The 20,119-nt window shown below is 38.1% G+C and overlaps 1 long non-coding RNA gene across 1 annotated transcript; it reads right to left on the bottom strand.

The window, feature by feature from the left end:
* Nucleotides 1–1,708: 1,708 nt before the first annotated feature.
* LOC109301748 lies at nucleotides 1,709–9,168 on the bottom strand. Its single transcript, XR_002098602.1, has 3 exons — nucleotides 9,155–9,168; nucleotides 6,548–6,554; nucleotides 1,709–1,795 (listed from the first exon to the last, which is right to left on the bottom strand). It is a non-coding gene; the product is annotated as an uncharacterized LOC109301748 (long non-coding RNA).
* Nucleotides 9,169–20,119: the final 10,951 nt, after the last annotated feature.

The following is a 20,119-nucleotide window of genomic DNA, read 5'->3' as shown; positions in this document are numbered from 1 at the left end:
AGAGGACCAAAGTTTGGTAGACTTCTCTGAAAAGATCTAGTTGGTCTGGAGGTTTTCCTCACTGTGCACAAGGATTGCACACTTGTCGGCATATTGAAGGCCAAGGGTCATTGTTTTGAGAACTTTTGTCTTTCACTGAAAATGTCCCATATTGAAGAATCCTCTATCCATTTGGTATTCTATGTCAATTCCAGAAGGAAGGTGGTACTTAATGAGAACCAAGATGACTGTCAAAAAATGGAGAACAGAGTTGGGGTGATAACACATCCATGGTTAACTCCAGTTCAGATGATAATCAGATCTGTCTCCAATCCATTACACAGGATGGTCACAGTCATCACTTCATGAAGAAGCCTCAGGACCTTGATGTACTTTTCCAGACATCCAAAACTGGCCAGTACCTTCCACAGTTAACTCATGGTTCAAGAGTGCCTTAAAGTGCTCTTTCTATCTGGCTTGGATAGAGAAATTGTCTTTGAGGAGCTCTGAGCCATCCTGTGATTGCAGGAAAGTAGGACTGTGGGAAGTTGGGGTATAGATGGCTTTCATTGTCAGGAGAAAGCTGTGTATGTCATGTTTGTCATCATAGAGCTGGATCTCTTTGGCTTTATCTTGCCAACACTCTTTTTTGATTTTCCAGATTGTCCTTTGAGCTTTGGCTCTCAGGAGCTGATATATCTCCTTCTTCTGCTGAGATGAGGTGCAACATTGCTATTCAGAATAAGCCCTTCTCTTCTGGTTCAGGAGGGTTTGGATTTCAGTGTCACTCCCATCAACCCAGTCCTGGTATCAATGGGTAATATAGGCAATGGATTTAGCAAAGGCCATATGAATGGCAGTTTTAAACCCCTTCCAGTGTTCCTCAATGTTGCTTTCATTTATGGACAGGACAGAAAGTTTTCCATGAAGACACTGTTGTGGATCCTTACAGCCCTTCGGGTCTTGAAAAGATTTGGTATTGAGAGTCCTTTGCATTGCTTTTGACTGTTTTCTGTGTTTTAGAGCAAGCCACATGTTCATAATGGATCTGACAAGAAAGTGATCTGCCCAGCAGCCATCAGTTCTTCGCATAGTTTGCATGATACAGACATCCATTTGATCACAGACTCTAACAGTAACATAGACAAGGAAGTGCCAGTGCTTAGAGCAATGGTGTCTCCATGTGTTCTTACATTTGTCACTGTTTGTCTGAAGATGGTGTTCATGTGACAAGACCACGCTCTGTGCATTTGCTCAGGAGAAGAATGCTGTTGGAGTTGACTTTCCCTACTCCTTCCTTCCCAATGGTGCCACTCCAGAGTTCCAGGTCATGTTTGACTCTGGCATTGAAGTCACCAAGGAGAATGATCTTGTCCTCCTTGTGAGTATTACTCAGAATATTGTCAAAGTTGAAATAGAGCTGTTCTTTGACATCATTGTTAGCATTAAGCATTGGGCCATGCATGCTGATAACAGTGCTGTACTGCTTGTTGCTAAGCTTAAGACAAAGAATTGTGAGACATTCATTAATGCCCTGAAGTTGCTCCATAAATTGACTGACTAGCTGGTTCTTGACAGATACATTCTGGTGGATGCATATGTCCTGGACTAGGTTCCCCTTCCAGAAGAAGGTGAAGCCTCCACCCTCTTTTTGCAGCTGACTGTCATCCAGTCATCTTGTCTCACTTAGAACTGCCATCTTGATGCTGTATCTCACTAGTTCCCTGGGGACAATGGCAGTTCTTCTTTCTGGTTTTTCCTTGTCTTGGTTATCCACTGAGGTTTGAATGTTCCATGTTGTGAAAATTATTGTCATCTTATGTTTTCAACTGCAGAAAGAATGATCCTGTTGAACACAGTTATCCAACCAGGATAAGGCATCCTAGGTTTAGAACACCTTTTCTACCCCCTTTCCCATGCAAAACAGAGGGTATTTTGAATAGGGATGCTTAGTTATGGTACAAGCTGCCAAATTGCACCCCTGTCTCAACCCAGATGCAAGATGACCATCAAACTACCAACACCTGCATGTAGATTTGTGGCTAGAGATTGCTGGATTCGCTAGTCCTGTATCCATCACCACAGGGCTTTTGGGGGTTGGTACAGGAGATCATGTTGTTTCCCATGGTAGAAACCGGTGTGTGACTTTGTTTAATGTAAGGAAGCTGGTGTATGAAAATAGCAAGCACATGATCTGGACAAGGTAAAGATCTGAGCCCAGTGGCAAGGGAGACCCCTAAATGACAGGAGACCTCCATCTTGCTACAGCCTTCTTTCATCTTCACAGCCTTTGAGATTCTGACATCTTCCACCTGATCCACCACTAAGATCTTGAGGTTGGACTGTGGTTTGTCTGGAACATCCCCTCCAGCCCGTGTGCCATGTGGGTGACCCTGCCAGGTGTGTGACTCAGAGTGACATAGCTCCAAGGGTCTTTGGCACTCACAAGCATCCCCACAACTACAAGGTGTCAGTCCATGGAGAGTTTTTACTTCTAGAAAGTGACCTTTAACCATTAACGTCAGTGTTCTAGTCTAGGATGCTCTTCAAGCTACAGTAAACCTCTCATAAGCTTCAGAACTGTAGATGCAAGTGTATTAAATTAAAAGAAGCTATATTCCAAACTCTGTATGAACTTTTAGATGTTAAGCCACACTTCTCTAAAAATGAAAAAAGTATATTTTTGTACTGTAATAAGCATTTAGATGTGCAACAGATGTGTAAAAACAGGAACAACCAGGTTTTCTTCTCATTTAAACCCATTATTGGCTAATTTGGTTAAGTACCACAAAAAATTGTATTTGACCATATTTTGCACTGTTTCCAGCTTGACAGAAATAGGTGAAAATAAAAAATAGTGAAAAATACATTATTGAAACAGTTTTGAATTTCTAGTAGTGTAATTCAGGTTTATGCAGAAATGTGGGTACATTCTAATTTTCTCTACCTCATTTCACTAATCTCTCAAGTATATTTCTGGGAGGGGAGTGTGGAAGAAGAGCAGGTTACAGCTAAAGCGGCAATTTGTTCAGTATCATCCCTTACTCTTCATTGGGCTTTTTTAACCAGGTTGGGGTTCTGAACTTTGGGCCAAATTTTGACTTGTACTTCATGTCACCTTACTGATACAGCTGCTCATATTTAAGATACAGTCATTACAACAGGTTTATATGGAATGTAAGTCAGGAAGAATCTGATACATTGTGACACACCTTTTTAATTGTTTGGTGTAGCAAAAGAAGGTGACAGAGCACTGTCTGTATTTTGAGTAGCAATAAGATGGTTTTGTACAATGTCTAGAGAGTGATGGGATCAGAGTCCATGATTCAAGGCTCTTAGATACTTCTCAAATGCAAATAGATTGTGATGATAATATAAGATCACCTGAACCAAGAATGCTTGCTAAAACTGGTGGGTTCCCAGCATTTATCACTTGAGCAAAAATATTTGGCTTCTTTTGTTTTTGTTCTGAACCATTCCAGGGAGTTTTTTAATGAGTTAGTAGATGAGGTTTTTGTTGAGAACTGATAAAGCAATGAACCTGTATTAGCAGCATAAAGCCTGTGGACTTGACACTGTTCTTTTTCCTTGCTTTCTGTGGTTATTTTTCTAAGCCAATTTTCCTGAAAACTAATATATCTTGTGACCTGTATAAAAAGATTAGGAATGTTTTGAGATTGCAATAATTAGCTGATTTGCATTTTTAGTTGAAAGGAAGTCAAACCAACCAATGGATTCAACTATACTTGCTCCAATTTAAATGAGCAGTTCTGAAGAGCCTTCTGTGCATCCCTGTTTGTTTAACTTAGCTTTGTCTCTTTGATCTCATGTTAACATACCTTAATGGCAGGTAATGATTGATAATGGTGTATTGTAAAGGCCAGGTAATAAATACTCCTTTACTCATAATAATGCTGAATAATGTACTTTTTATGACCCAGTTTGATGGAAAATTTCCTTGTCAGCTCTGCCTAATTGTCCAAACAAAACCACCCATTACTTGAAGAAATACATGTCTAACCTAGACACATTAATTAGGGTCATGACTGAGCTACACAAAGGAATATAGTAACACTTCAGTTATCTTTAAGTATGATCTTTGGACAGCAGTCCTAATGTTAAACTAAACTTTAATGGGAAGCTGTTGTTTACACTATTCTTTTGTAGCTCTCAGACATGTTGGAATCTATCCATAGCGACTCAGTGATGGGAAAAACAGTATCTCCCTTAAGGTCTTTAAAGGTCATAAACAATATTAGTTTGAACATCAAAAATCACAAAATCAAGTAAAACTACATGAAAAAGGAAGAAAAAAAGATTTTTTTTAACCAGTCAGAAACTGAAGTTAGTAACGATTGCATTGCATTGAGTTAAGAGTTAAAAAGGGCTTAGTTTTTAGCTGTTGACATCCTAGAATACTGTACATCAAAGTGCCTGGCTTATCCCTACATGAGTGCTGTCACTCTCATGCTATTTGCTGTCTTTTGAAGTTACAGGGATTTTACAGTGAATGGAATGAGGATAAGAACATACCTATACAGGCTTTTACAAAAGAGGCCAAATTTCAGAAACCTTTCAGTTCACAACTGTCTGTGTTTGGAACCTTTTCCAAGTTATTTCTTTTTCAGCAATCATTCAGCACGTTTTTAAGTGTGGAGTCTCTTTACCCTTGTTAGTCTTACTCATTGTATTATATAAGGAAAATATATGCATTGTAACAAGAATCAATTCCTTTTTCATCTGGGTGTATATCATACTAAAAATAAATGTAAGAAAACCTGTACAAGATAAAATTTTCAATCCCATGCTGCCGTAAAAAAAAATTTCTTTCATGACTAATTTGTACAGATGACTTATTCCTTGAGCAGTTATAGCTTTTATCATGTTCACTGAGAGTATGCATTCAGGTTTTTTTCATTTCTTGTGTTGAATAGCACTCTCTGCTTTGATTTCTATATGAAAAAGCAACAAAGAATTCAGTTCCCATAAATGGTATCTTTTATTTCTTAGCAGGTTGAGGTTCAGTAGAAGCCAGTGATAAAACTCATAACTTCAGGGGATGTATGATAAGCTTCTTAGGGGATAACAGTTTCTGTCAATTTTTTGTGAGGTCCATGGAAGAATCAGACAGGATGTATTCTTTGGTTATTTGGTATATTTTGCATATAAAGAGTTTGTACCTGTAAGACATCTGGACTTTGCTTTCTGTTTAAATATAGAAATGTAATTTATAAAATAAAAAAAATGTAGTTACATATCTTTAGTCTGTGCAAATCAGCATAGCTCTGCTAGCTTTAGTATGCTATGCTATCTTACAATTACTGAAAATTTATTCCAGATATTTTTAATAACAATATGGCAAAAGAATTAGAAACTAATACTTATATGCAATTAACTAATTACATTGTCTTGTCCAATAAAAGAATGAGATCAATTTGGCTCCCAGTGAAGCTGATGAGAATTTTGCCCTGGATCTCAATCAATGTGAGCTGAATTAGAACACTGGTTGCTTATCTGGTATCACAGGTGACATCTACAGGCCAAGGTAGTAAATTGATCCACATAGGCCATGATCTTCTACAAGGCTAGTGTACAAATGACTTTTTTTCACAGCTTGTGAAACAAGAGTAGGGTTTTAGAGAACTTTTACCTCTTCTCCTCTTCAGGTCCCAGAACCATACTTGGATTTGAGAGCAAGATAGAGACTCTTTCCCCAGGGAAAGTCAAGGGAGTCATTCAAAAGTCTTGTCTGCAGGCAGTGCAGAGATGCACATCTCCATGGATGAATAGCATTTAGGATCTAGAATGCTTTCCCTTCTCCATGGCACCCTTGGGGGGGGGGGTTGTTTGTTTTACAGGAAGGCAAATCTCTATTGGAAATGAAAGAAGTGGGATATAATTCCAGAAGGGACATCTGGCAGTTTCTTCCCTGGCAACATAAGAACTGTCCAAGTAGAATATGCTGTCTTTGAGAGTGGCCGGCAACAGATGCTTTGGAGGAAAGTGTAAAAAAACTTCCTATGGGCAGGTTTTCCTTAATTATGCACTATGGGAAGTTTATTTCAAATCCTTGTCAGCTAGTAGTTAGCTTAGGCTCTGAGATGTGCCGGTTTATACCCCTTCTAACAATTATTCCAGCTAAAATAACTATAGATGATCTCATTATACATATAAATTAAAATAAATAAACTATTGGTCTCAATGATATCATGTAGCAATGAGTTCCAGAGGTAGAATATTTGTAATAGGAAAAATAAGAAATATGTATTTTTACTTTAAATATTTTTGCCATCCAACTGCAGCTGTCCCTTCCCTTTGTTTTCATGCTATACTAGCATAAACAAGACTGTCTTGCTTATATTCTTGATGTCATTCATTATCTCTGTCTCCTCTTGTTTCCTTTAAACATCCAGATTTTTCTCCAAGTTACTTTATGCTTTTAATCATAAGCTCTGTACTCTAAAATAAAAACATTTCCCTTCTTTCCTCTATCAAATTCCTCCTTAATTCTTGCTTTCATTAAAAATGTGTTGTCTAACCAAAAACCTCTCCTACACTTTATTTGAACGGCTGTCCTGAGTTGTGTCTATCTGAGCTACTTTGTAGTTGCTTCATTATAGTGAATCTTACTTTCAATGAGCTTTGTAAAATTCTCTGTAGATTGTTGGCAGTCTATAGATAATGCTAGCAATAGTATATGAACACAAAGCACATTTGGTTAGGAACCAATGCATATAATCATTTTATAGGCAGAGAAGTTTACAAATTCTTTATCTCAACTGGAAGGTGGGTTCACAGCCATGAATATACTTAATAGTCATATCCTCTATACTGTCCTTTGCCCACAATTTGAGTGAACATAAAACTGTAATTTTTTTAAAAAGTATTAACTTCTAAAAAAAACTATTCTGAAGGATTGAATTGGATACTGAATTCAAGTCAGTTTAAAAAAAAAGTGGCAGCACATGTAATATAAACAAGAATATGACTGATGATTTGTGTAAGTTTGTATTCTCACCCACCAGTCTCAGACAAGAGAATGTTGCCTGACTGCAAGAAATGTCCTGGGTTCACTTTAAGATTGTGTAGCAGCTTGCTTGTAAGAAAAAAAACAACCCCAAACTTAGGGATAGGAAAGGGACATATAGCTACTGTTTTTCATTCAGCATTGAGTATATAAGATGTCTTGCCAAAAGGGATTTGTCCTTTTTATCTAGTCAGAAGACTGCTTTTGCTATTTGCATTTCTGAATTGCTTAGCTGCCCAAGCATGCTTTATGTGTGCTGCTTGAAATGTGTCATTGAATCACGTGACTGCTGTTCTCTAGCTGATGTTGGACTTTCTCCAACAAATATGGATTATGTTAAAGTCGGTTCTGAATTGACGAGGATATGTTAATAACTCCCAGATGGGCATCTTTGTGCTCTCCAGCAGGGAAATACAAGCAGTGTATGGCAGGAGCTAGTGTTTGGCAGGTCCATCATTCCGTCATTAAAGGCCACATTATTACTTACAACTATGCTTGCATGACAATTGGTTACATAAACTCAGTCTCCCAATAATGAACATACAGAATTTGCCTTTAGATACATTTTCCAATTGTGAAGAACTTTCATATGCCAGCCAGTATTTTTTTTCAGATTAAGATCAGGATTTTTAATGAAAAAATAAAATAAATTCACTGGTTACACAGATTCACAATTAAGATCAGTTTTCAGACATGTAGGTACAGCACAAAACATGATTTACAGTGTAAAACAGATATACCTCTAAAGTTCACAACATTCATTGAATTATGTGCTGGTCAGTGAAAAACCAAGTGTCATGATCAATGTGAATCACTGACATTATGCCTAGCTGAAATTCACTCATAGTTTCAACTGAGTGCAGTATTTTTCATTTCCTGTTTAAAACTATTTCTCTGGGAGTTATTTTCTTTCAAGCCAGAAAAGGCTCTATTTCAGATGAATTAATGTGTGTATGTATGTAGGTAAACAAAACTACAATATATGGAACAAATGCATTATTTAGATGTTTGAGGTCTTGCATCCCAACAAAGCTAGAAATGGAAACTTAGTACACTGAGAATGGTGTTAAAGTGCTGCAGCTGTAATGGTCCAGGAAATATGAGAGAAGCAAGGATTTTTTGTGGGTGACATCTTTTATTGGACTGACCAAATGCATTGTTGGGATAGACTTAGATAAACTTTTGAAAGAAATGTGCAGTTATGCAGGTATTAAATTGAGAATGCAGTATTTCCAGACTCCATTTAGCACTCTGAGTCGCAAGACTGCCCAAGATATTGGACTGTAAATTGTGACATTTATAGGTATAGAAATGGTATTTTAAATAATTTTATGGTATCCTTGTAGAGCTGGGCTTATAGTAACTACCAGCCAAGACATCTGGTTCTTCAGGTGAAGACTTTTGGTAATAGTCCCAATATATGTATTTTACAACTTTCTAAAATGTTTTTTTCTACAGAACTTGTGGCCAGTATATAGAAGGTGTTAGGGTAGTACAAGAACTTTATCAATACTTGTCTGAGATCATCCACATGACTCCATCTTAAATCAGGTTGATATAACATTCATACTACACCTTCCTGTATTATACAGATATGCCAATATCTCCAATTTTATAGTTAAATCAGATATGAATTTTGGCAGACATGATAATGCTTCTTGTATTTCTTTGATGAATAACTGTAAGGTGAAATGTTTTGAAATAATGTCAGAGAATCAACCAATCATGATTTATATTGTTATAACACCACTGTTGAGGATACCCTTTTGGACCATTCTGGAGCAGAATTTTCTGATGATATTCCAAATAGTTTGCAGCTGACCCAAGCAGTATCACATTGGCCAGACTTGAAATATTTTAGTATCTGTTAGTCTGCATATTATGATGAAATCCTTCTCAAAACTGGTACTAAATTTTCTTGGTTCTTAAACAGTGTTGTAAGAGTAGTTGAATGTAATACGTGGTATTTTAATATTGTGACTCTTAATGCTACATAAAACCTTTGTTTCCTACAGGTTTATTGAGCTAGTGTATTAGATTTCCTGCTGCATGAGCAGGAAGATTATGGTGGCTTATGTCTAAGTATACTTTTGGGAGGCATTTTGTATTTTCTCTATAAATAGTCTTTCTAAAACACAATTGTAAAACTATTAATGTTTATATTGCATTATACATTTCTCTGAGTTTACTGTGCTGAATATACAGTGAAGTAGCAAAAGGAAATGTTTTTGTCTAGGAAATGTTTTGAAAATTGTCATTACCAAAATGCTACTAAAAAGTGGTTATGTTTATCCTTTTTATCTATATATTTTGGCCTAAGGACTTATGCCCATTTTTTGTCACTACTATAATTGCATCAGGTAATTAATCACTTCAATAGAACCTGCAAATACTAAACTTTCAATAGCAATATTGGAATTCAAGCTGTCCCCCATGGGTCAGAAAAATGTGAAATATGTCAATTTCCATTAATAAAATTTTTACAGGTAAAACTTGGTTTTTGTATATGCGGGATCATGTCTCAGCAAAATATACATGCCATACTGCCTAATGTTTTTCCTTTAAGCAAAATAAAATTTGAATTATCACATATATATGTGACAATATTTTATTATATATTTGTTATTATAGGTATACATTATATATGTATTATATATATGATAATCAGGTTGTTTTATATATGTAATATAATTAAATGTAATATAATTAATATGCAAGATCTGCCTGCTCAAGAAAAATGCAAAACATCTCCAAACATACTGGTTTAAAAGCAGTTTACACTTCATGTGTAGATTATATTAGAATTATAACAGAAATGTATTTTGTTGTGAGGGTAATTTAATGAGCAATTTCTTTACCATTTATAAGAAAATGCCACAGGCATAACTCTCTACAAGGCCCCCTAGTGCCACTTATTCATCCATACATTAATAGCTGGTTTCATTATTTTAAAAAAAATGTAATGGGAGTGGAACAAATAACTGGTGCTGTTACATCCAATGAAATGAAAGATTATCATCTCCAAACAGTAAAAATTAGCTGTATTGGGTCTATCTTTGAATCATTCTTAGCTTCAGATGTAATGTGACGTATGGGTAATCTGCAATTTGCTTGGGGCATTGTTAGCATGCTTTGCCTCCAGGGTAGGATTTTATCCAGGCCTCAAGCAGATGTGTGCTCAGCTATACAGACACATTAGGTATACAAAACACCCTTGCTATTACCCTGGCAGAACTGGTGCCAAAGCCCCTGGTGACACAGAGGAGGTATTAGGTCAGATGAGTTACATTAAGTGGCAAGTGATAAATTCAAGATGACAATTCAAAACAGCAGTGTTTCTTCTAGTAATTAATTCCAGTGGTGCCTGAGGTAGTGCTTGGTTGCTACAACTAGTGTGGCCAATGCTGAGCAGCTAATGAGAAAACATTACAACAAGGATTAGGGGCCTGTACATTCTGGCAGGATGAGGTCACTATGATTAGAAAATATTAACACAGACATAACATGATAAACGAAATATGACAAAGACACTTTATTCATGCCAAAACAGCCAAATGGTTTAAACAGCAAACATCCTGTTGAGATCTAGATAGTATTTACGTTGTGTCTAGTCCAGAACCAATTGCTACCTTGGTTCTAGGGGTGCCAGCCATGCCATAGTTTGTTAGTAACCACAGCAGGGCTTTTTAATTTTCCTTGTAATTTCTTTTGTCAGGGATTACAATTAATATTGCAATGAAAAGGAAACAGACAAGGTAAAAAAAAAAAAAGCAATCCTTCTTTAAACTATTCTGTTTTACTGCATATTGCCATATCAGTTAATATGCCATCCTAACTAGACACTGGCCCATTCAAAAATCTATATTCAAACTTCCCCAAATATTTGGAGAGTCCATGCCAAGTTTCAAATGGGCTACCACCCATCTCTGCTAACGATAGAAGGGAATGCTGCAGCACTCTTTTGACAGGACATTTTGAAGAAAGGTACATGCACAGAGTAGTTTAAAAAAATCTACCTGCAAGTTTTTCCCACGGTACTATATTATCACCTCTAGTTGCAGGATTTTCATTATGAATAACTAGACGTGTTATATGGTATATTAACAGAGATCTGTGGGTTGTAATCTGCTTACTAAACATTTCTATCAATAGCATTGATAAATGATCTTCTCGTTTTGGGAAGACTTACTTCCTAACTGCTTTCAGTTAATTGAAAGGGTATGAACGCAAGCCAAGATGGATTGGGTATTGGACCAATTGCATTGCCTTGCTGTCTAAATTGCCTAAAGGTTACTGAAAGTTCTTTGCATTTTCTCTTTGTTTTATCTTATTATTGTATTTAGGCAACAATTTCTGCATAGAGAGGGACAGAAGATAGTAGATACATTGTTTTGGCTAAATACTTCTATAAAATGGATAAATGCTCTTTCATGAAAACAGTAAGACCTCCACTGGTCCCAAATGTAAAATATGCACAATAATATAATTTCACCAATTTGCAACCAAATCCTCATATTATCCGAAGAGAGGCAAGATGTGCCTGTGCTATACTGTGGATTTGCCTGAAAAATATCTTATATTAATGGAATTGCCTGTATGGATTAAAACAAAAACACCTTTAAGATGCTTCATGCTTTAATGTGAATTTTTGTTTTATAATCACAAAGCTCAAAAATGTTGAGGGGAGCTGCACAAAACTGTTTATGAACTCTGCTCCAAATGAGGTAAAAATGAAATAATGAATGAGGTTGTATCAAATACAGTGAATTTTAAAGTAATCAGACAGATTTTAAATGACATTAATATTATCTCTCTGATGGCTAATAAAAGTGTCAGCAGGCTAATATGCACTAATCTGAGCTGTAACTTGATAAGTGGCATTTGTTTCCCTTGAATTAAAATCTTTTTCAACTTATTCTTTGTTCTGCTTGTAAAATAGTCTTGTCCCTATGATTTGGCTTCATTTCTTCTTCTTGTGGTTACACAATGGATGATGACTGTATCTGTTTCATGCAGAATTGAAAACATTCCATAATTCCATCTCTATCACTATATTTGGACTAGGTTTGCCTAGCTATCAAATTTAATTTATGTTGATGCAGTTATTTAGGCCCTCCATTCACCCAATTACTTACGCATGTGCTTAACTTTAAGCACTACAATTAAAGCCCATTTTCCTTTTTGTATGGTACCTTATTAAATTCCCATCATGTTGATGGAATTAAAAATTGTAACATGCCATCTAAATTTTAAAAGGAAATGCATATATTCACAGAAGGCAGCATTCCACCTTCATTCAGAGTAGGAATAATCTGATCTGAATTGTTTTGGGACTGTAGGAATGTTTCTCCATCTCAGAGATTAGCATGAGAGAGTCCAACTATGCTTGAGTTCTTGTACCTAATCAGTTTCTAGGTATTATTATTTGTTAATACTTTATGAGCTGCATCAGATTTAACAATTTATTTTTTCATGAGTTTTTATAAATATATGGAAAAGTGAGTAGATGTGCAAAATATTCACTTTAGGAATTACTAACATGTCTACACATACATTAATGTGCTTTAGTTAATGTGCATTAAATCTAATACCTCCAGGTGCCTATACATGAGTGCTGAGGCTGCTCTGACATGCTGGAATTCCAGGACATTGGAGCAGACTTGATTAATTGAGTCTACTGGAGTGTGGCAATTGTTGCGCTCCAGCAGCCTCCTGCATCAGGTATCACCATCCCCATACATAAAAATGGCAGCAGGGACACTTGAGCTAAAGCTCATTGAATGAGCTTTAGTTCAAATGCTCCCACCCCCATTTTTAAGTGTGGGGATGCTGATACAAGAGATGCAGCAGCTCTTTAATTAGAGCAACTCTCAGAGCTGCTCTAATTAAAGCGCCATCCCCCACCCCTGCCCCCAGAGTGTATGTAAAAGTGCCCTTCATTGTGAGGTACTAAACAAATGCTTAGTAACCTGTCTTAACGCACATTAACTAAAGAGCAGTTTTTAAGTGATGCTTAATGAGCATTAGCCTATTTGCATGTGCATTAACTAAATAGCAGTTTTTTTAGTGATGCGTTAATGCACATTTAAAACAGTCTAATAATGCTCATTAAAGCACATGTGTATATGCACCCATTGTATTGGTAATTTAAAATAATTCAAGTCTTTCACCATTTTCAAAGGAGACATTTTTAATTTTCATATCCATTTGGCTGTAGTCATTGTGGTTAGTGACAGACATTCAAAAAGCCAGAGCCTGAATTGATTCAATCTTTGCAGGTTAGTCTAACCTGGCTAGGCTGAATGTAATTTACTGTGTCACTCTCTAGATGAGCGCCTTGGCTTTTCAGTCCGACTCCGCTACTGCTGCCTTCCAAGATGACAGCTTGACACACTGCATAGCCCCTCAAGGTGCCTGAGGGTTCCTTCCTGCCACGTCTTTTCTGGAATTAATAGTTGAAGAGGAGGAATATCTTACTCCTAGCTCCCTCGTTGCCTTGTTGTTTTCCATATAGTGTCTTCAACCCTGGGGCTCTGCCTCCCCTACAGCCCACCTAACGCCAACCAGCTGGTATTAAGGTCTAGTCAACTTGGACTTAGTGCCTCTGTCCATGCCCAGACTCAATACAAATCATCTATTCATCTATACACAGACTTTAGGTCTCTATACACAGTCTTTTCCTTGTCTCAAGGTATTATTGTCCATTCCATTACCTTCTATGCAATATTAGGGTAAGGCTGCACCTTTAGACTCAGTGCCCCCACACATGTACTCACAAATTCACTTTGCTTTAAATCTCTTGCCTTTCAGGTTCGCTATTACTCCAGCTCTGGGCTGTGATGTCAGGGATCCATGCCTGCCACAACGGTGATTTTCCTGGTGCCTCCAAGCCAGATATGGTGGGAAGCCTCTCAGCACCTGGCTTCCACCAATTGCACCTGCTGGGGCAAGCCCCCTCACTGTGTTGCTCACATTCCCTTGGAGACTGCTCTTCCAGTCCCACCTGGATATTGCTCCAGGTTGCTTTTGAACCAGCCTACATGGGCTGGGTGCCAAATCATTGCCGGCATGCATTTAGAAAGCGTGTCCAAGCCAGCACCAGAAGTCTGCCCCAGTCTGCTGCAGTGCTCAGTGTTGGCCACTCCTCTCATTGGTCCCGCACCATAGGTAAGTTACTTCCTGTGGTAGTGTCCCTACCACACTGAATAAGTTTTAACTGTACAGACATCCCAGAAATGCAGGCACATGCCTGCAGTGATTCAAGTTAGAAGCCAAAGGGTACTAGAGCAGCCTTCCCTTCCTTTCCATAGTACTGAGCTGAGGTGGGGTGAACAGGCGCTGACAGGATGCTCTGATTAGGGAGGGGTCCCTCACCCCTTTCTGACCAGTCCAGGAGGGAATTGACAACAAAGTGTTTATCACCCCTAGCTCAGTGTTTATCAGCCCATTAAGAAGACAACAGAGGGACATTACCAGCTACCTGCTGAGTCTGCCTTTGTCCCATCTGCTACAGCACGGACCATAGCCAGCATGTGGTTTGCTAGTTAATACTGAGAGGTGCCTGTGTAAGGCATAGCAGGGAGTGCAGGGGGACCAGGGGGAAGCCAGGCAGATGCCTGCAGTCTCTGCTGAGCTCCAGTCAGGGAGCAGAGGGGAGGGGCCAGCTCTGCTCTGGATCAGAGGTCCCCACCCAGCCCAGAGACCATGCTCAGATGCTGGGGGAGTCTGGTTTAACTCAAACCAGCAAGTGGTCTCGGACAGACATTGTAAATACTGGTTTGAGCCAAATCAGCTAAGTCTGATAACTACATTCAATCAGGCTTATTTCAAACAGGTTTCGGCCATTTTCAAACTGGTTTAGGTTCACTGAACATCTGTTCTGTTACAGGTTTAAACCAGTTTCTGAACGCTTAAACTGATTTATGTGTAATGTCTGTCCCTAGCCTGTACGTTTGGATATGTGGCACCATAGAAAGAAAATTACTATGCACAGCTGATTTAATTGAATGCTTGGAAAGTATCATCTGTACCTTAGATGCATATATATAAATATAATCTATAGTAATACTAGGGGGAAATGTGCATGCCTACTAATCTTAGAGGAAACAGAAGGTGTTTCTACTCAACATAGTCTCTTAAGTCTGACTTTTTTTTCTTCTAGGACCTGATAATTAATCAGGATATCATTAAAAATGAAGGTAATAAGATATATCAGCTTCAGTAGGGTATCGTGAGGTATGATTGGCTAATGGTAAGGCAGCAACGTCATAAAGAAAGTGCTAAGTTCTGTATAGGTTACTATTGTTAAGTCCCATTTCCTCACCTCTTAAATTGTATCAAAGATATTTTATGTTAACTTGGAATATCTGGGACATGTGAGTTCATGGCAAGTTATTGAGAGAGCCCATTTTAAGGGCTCTAACTAAAAACTATTCTAAAATGTCTTTTTAATATAGAGGTAGTAATATCAAATAACATCTCTAAAACTTCCTGTTCAAATGTGAGCTCTTAGTTAAGCATTAAATATAAAACTGTTAATACAGTACAGTAAAACCTTTTAAATAGATGCTTAGTATGAATAGTGAATGTGATTTTATAATAGAAAAGGGGTAAGGGACCTGGATTTTAGCTTTTCCAAACAATGCATTGGTATGGCTTGCATATGTGGGTTCCATGGCATCCACAACATCAATGATCAAGAGGATCAGGATTAAGATTTTTGTTTTGTTTCATTCATCCAAGGATGAGTAGGTTTCATTTTCAGAAACAAAACCACAGATAATTTGTATACCTATTCTTTTCTGTCCCAAACATATTTTAGATGGTGGGAGGAGGACAAAAGTGTTTTTTGTCTTATCTGTGGTTTCTATTAACTGATATTTACGTATGTATGTTGTTCTTAGAACCTAAAATATGAAATACAGTGAACGTAAGGTCTGGTGAACATATAAATATTGAGGGATGACAGGTTTTTTGCTGCAGTAGGAAACTAGGGAATATATAATTACATCATTGTCTCTCATTCTGTTCCCACATGTAACTTGCTTAAATGTCATTTCAGACTGCAGGCTCTCACTCTTTCTTCCCTTGTAAACCTTATTCAACCTGCACTCAGACATCATGATAGCAATGCCTTAGCCCAGAGCGCACAGACACCACAGGGGAATTCATATTCAGGCATCACCGATCGTTGACCTGGCTATTGTTGTTTGTGATACTTACTGGTAAACTTTCGCAATCAATACAACATCAGCTCGCATAGCTCCTGGGAATGGAAACCTGAAACAGTGCACTTAATCTTGAAGCCAGCTTGTGCTCCCTGCTCTGTTGCTAAACTGGGTAGTTGGCCTACTTGATGCAGCATTATTGCTGCAGAGGTCAGATGTGAGCTGGCTTGGCAAGTGCTGATGAATGGCTGTTTGTGATGAAGCACCTCTTCCGTCCAACAAGAGACATTTAATAATGATGGACCATAACTGCACACACAAAAAACCCTTGTAGCTTGTTTGTGAGCTTTTATAGTGGAAGCTGGAGAAGGCTATGCATTATTATGTTTTTGAATTTATATAGATATATAGATATAAATGTATATGTGTGCAGACATATACATTTGAAGACTATATAAAATCATCAAAAACAAAGTTTTAAAAGATGGAGAGTAAGGAATATTGGGAAACTCTTTTTGGATCATTACTAAAATGCAGCACCAATTTTCTGTGCTCTTTTCTAGCATTGTTTCCTCTCTTTTTTTCCCCCTTATTTTAGTTGCTTACAAGTTGCATGAATGAATCTGACCTAAATAGTCTCTTTTCTTAGTAAATGAGAATAGATTGTTCTAGAAATGAGTATCGGTGTTTATACTGCTAAAATTATTATTTCATTTTGTTATTTCTTGGTTACAAATGTACCGTGATTATTTATCCTGTATACAGTATTTTTCACACAAATATTTTATCTAATCCACTCCTAATATGTGATGTTCAGGTTGTCTCAACAGCTGTCACCCTTCACACAAAGGTGGCTGCAGTTTGGTACAGAATGATTTCTATATTTTGTGAAGGTCTTTGGGATTCAATATGAAAGGTACTGCATTAAAGTGTGATCCTGCAGCCTTTCTGCATGGTGAAGTTTCAGTGGAATAAATGAGATGTCTATGCCTAGAGGTCTTGAAGGACTGGACCATAAAAGCGTGTTGTTAATAGTGGCAGGAATACTAAAACAACCACCTTCAAATTTATAGAACCAATCTCTTTGCTGTAGATAGGACTTTCCTTCAAAATAAAACCCTAGATTCTATAGGATTCATCTGTGAGAAAATACTGTTTGTGTTATCATGATGTTTCAAAACCTACTGATTTCTATAGTGCAAGACCATGTTCTGCATATCTATCTAATTCATTAGCTCACTTTCAGTTCTAGTAACTTGTTTCTTTCACGTCATAGAAAATCAGGACAAGATCTTGCAGGGTTTCCCATCAAAGATTTGTTACCTCTGTGAATTTCCAAGGCTATAACTACTAGGGCTGTATGAAGCTTTGGTCCCTGATTCAATTTGGTGGAGCTTTAGCTTGATCTGGTGGCCAAATCTCCAAATCCGAATTGAATCAGAGGACCCTTTAATCTCTCCAAATTTAATCGGAACCCTCTGAATCGATTCAGAGAGATTAGGAAAGATTTGACAATTCAGATATAGACACAGCTTTAAATGTTTTTTCTACATACCTCTAGGAATGCAGGCGGCTCATGAATGCTGGGGGGCATGGAGTGTCCCACAGAAGCATGGGGGGCTCCCCAGCATGCTCAGCAGCAGACCCAGAAGCCCCCCTGCACCTCCCTGGCTCAGCAACTGGTGCCTCCTAGGTCTGGGGGGGGCAGCCAGGGTCTCCCCGTGGCTGAGCAGTGATCCAAGGAGGTGCAGGGGCCCCTCACATGCTCCCCGGTGGACCCAGAAGTGGACCAGAAGTACTTCCAGTCCACTCCAGGTTCACCGCCGAGCACATGGAGGGCCCCCTCTTCACCCCTGTACTCCTGTTGGATGCTCCATCCAATCCAGCATCGCAGTGTTCACAAACTGTGCTGGTACCTCAAGGTATGTAGAAAAAACATTTAAAGCTGTGTCTGACTGAATCGCTGATTCTCTGAATCAGCATCAGATCTTCAGATTTAGATTTGACTTAATCGAGTCAGGGACAGTGATCCGAATCAATGAATCGGGTCAAATTTGAATCTGAATTGAATAGGGCCTGCTTTGTCCACCCCTAATGACTACATAATTGTTTAGGTTCAACCTTAAGTTTTCCCTCAATCAGCCCAAGCCACATAAACTGCCCTTCCCTGTTGACACTTTACCTGGATGATCAGCAAAACTTCCAGGGTTGAGCTGGACTGCTGCCAAGGCTTGAGGTAAGGGGTCGGTGGTATAAATGATGGGCCTGAGGTTTTAGGGTGTGGCCTTAAGATCAACACTTTCTGTTAATATAGATATAGCTGCAGTGTGTAAATCTTGGTAACTGTGGCTGGAGATGCCAATTCTGATTTTAACACCTTTTTTACTTCAGTAGTCTTTCTCCTGATTTTCAACAATATTGTGACTTCAGAATTGGATCTTTTTGCTGCTATTTGCATTGAACCTTTTATAATCAGGAGTGCCTGTGCTAAGAAGTGAGGTGAATGGAGAAACTAACAGGATGCAAGCAAATAGGAGTCAGGAAATATATGACTTTTAGAAGGAGTTTGTAGTATGAAAAGAGAGTGTAGCATTCAACTAATGTATCTTAAAACCATAGTGAGTCAATAAGTCACAGTAACTTATTTATTTAGTAAATGCAAATCCACAAAGCCAAGCAATAGCCTCCTCATTAGCTGAGTTCAAAGTTATTAATCCACCTCTGAACTTACTAAACAAATACAGCCCATCTTTCTGTTCAATAGTTATATGTGAACTACAGTATTTTTAAATTTATGTTGTTTGCTGTTATTGGCTAAATTGTTCCTGTGAGCAGTTCTTCATCAAAGATTTGTCCTCCGACAGTTCATTTTGAAGAGCTGATATCTGAAACCTTATATTCAGATTGTGCCAGCTGGTTCTAATTGCATGTGGACCAACCATGTTTTGTTTCTCTTCCATGACTGGATAAGCAAGACTCTTAGAATTGCATTTATGACAGAAGTTTGTTCATTTATGATTTCAAAATTCATTTTCCTCAGATGTTCTTTAGCATTAAGTTAAATTACCTGCTTCTGTGAGCTCCCAGTAAATTTATTTACTAGACTAGTTGTGGAAGGGACATGAAAAGGTAGTCATAGCTCAACCTAGAGTTGAGATGCCAGAAAAGTGGGAGAAATATGTTCAAGAGGGAACATGGAGCTCTTTTGATGCCATTTGAACATACTAAGATTTTTCTTAGGAACAAACTGCTGAAGCAATGTGGTTCCAAAATGTGAATCTGTAATCAAATGGTTGACTTAGTGTGTTCTATTTTGTTGATGCACAGTAACTGAATTTTATCAAGGTTTCATTCATAGTATTATGACAGGCAAAAGTATTCAAATATTTCCTTTTATCTTTGAAGAGAAGGGAGAAAGCTGCACAGTGCTATCTGGTACACATTTGGAGATATCAGTTACTATTTTCATGTGTTGTGAGTAACATGTTTGGCATAAGTTTCTCCATTAGTTAGATGACTTAGAGCCAAATTACCATATTTACATGAATCTACTTTGATCCTGAATATAGGAAGGAATCCAGCCTGAGGCAGAGCCAAGCTGCACCTGACAGTGGGGACAGGGGAGAGGAGCAGAAGTGCAGAAGGGGAAGTGGAGTGTCAGGGCAGGAGGCTGCTGTTGTTCTGACTGGCTCCGACCTGGGCCAGAGTCAGAGCTACAGCTGTCACCTGGTCCTCCCACTTTGTATGTGGATCAAAAATAAGGAATATTTTCCCCATGCTGATTGGGGGAAAAACTTCATCCTAAATTCAAGTAAATATGGTAGGTAGATGACTTAGAGCCATAGGAATAAGGTGCTAGTTTGTTTGGTTTTTTTGGTTAATTGGTGTACATGTAAACAGAGTAATTTCTGGAAGGCTGGGATTACAGCAGGTAAAGCAACCAAGA

Source organism: Gavialis gangeticus, unplaced genomic scaffold (assembly GCF_001723915.1).
Source record: "Gavialis gangeticus isolate Ggan-Ray unplaced genomic scaffold, GavGan_comp1, whole genome shotgun sequence".
Taxonomy (NCBI): Eukaryota; Metazoa; Chordata; order Crocodylia; family Gavialidae; genus Gavialis; species Gavialis gangeticus.
The sequence above is the reverse complement of the archived record's forward strand: the minus strand, read 5'-3'. Positions and strand labels throughout refer to the sequence as shown.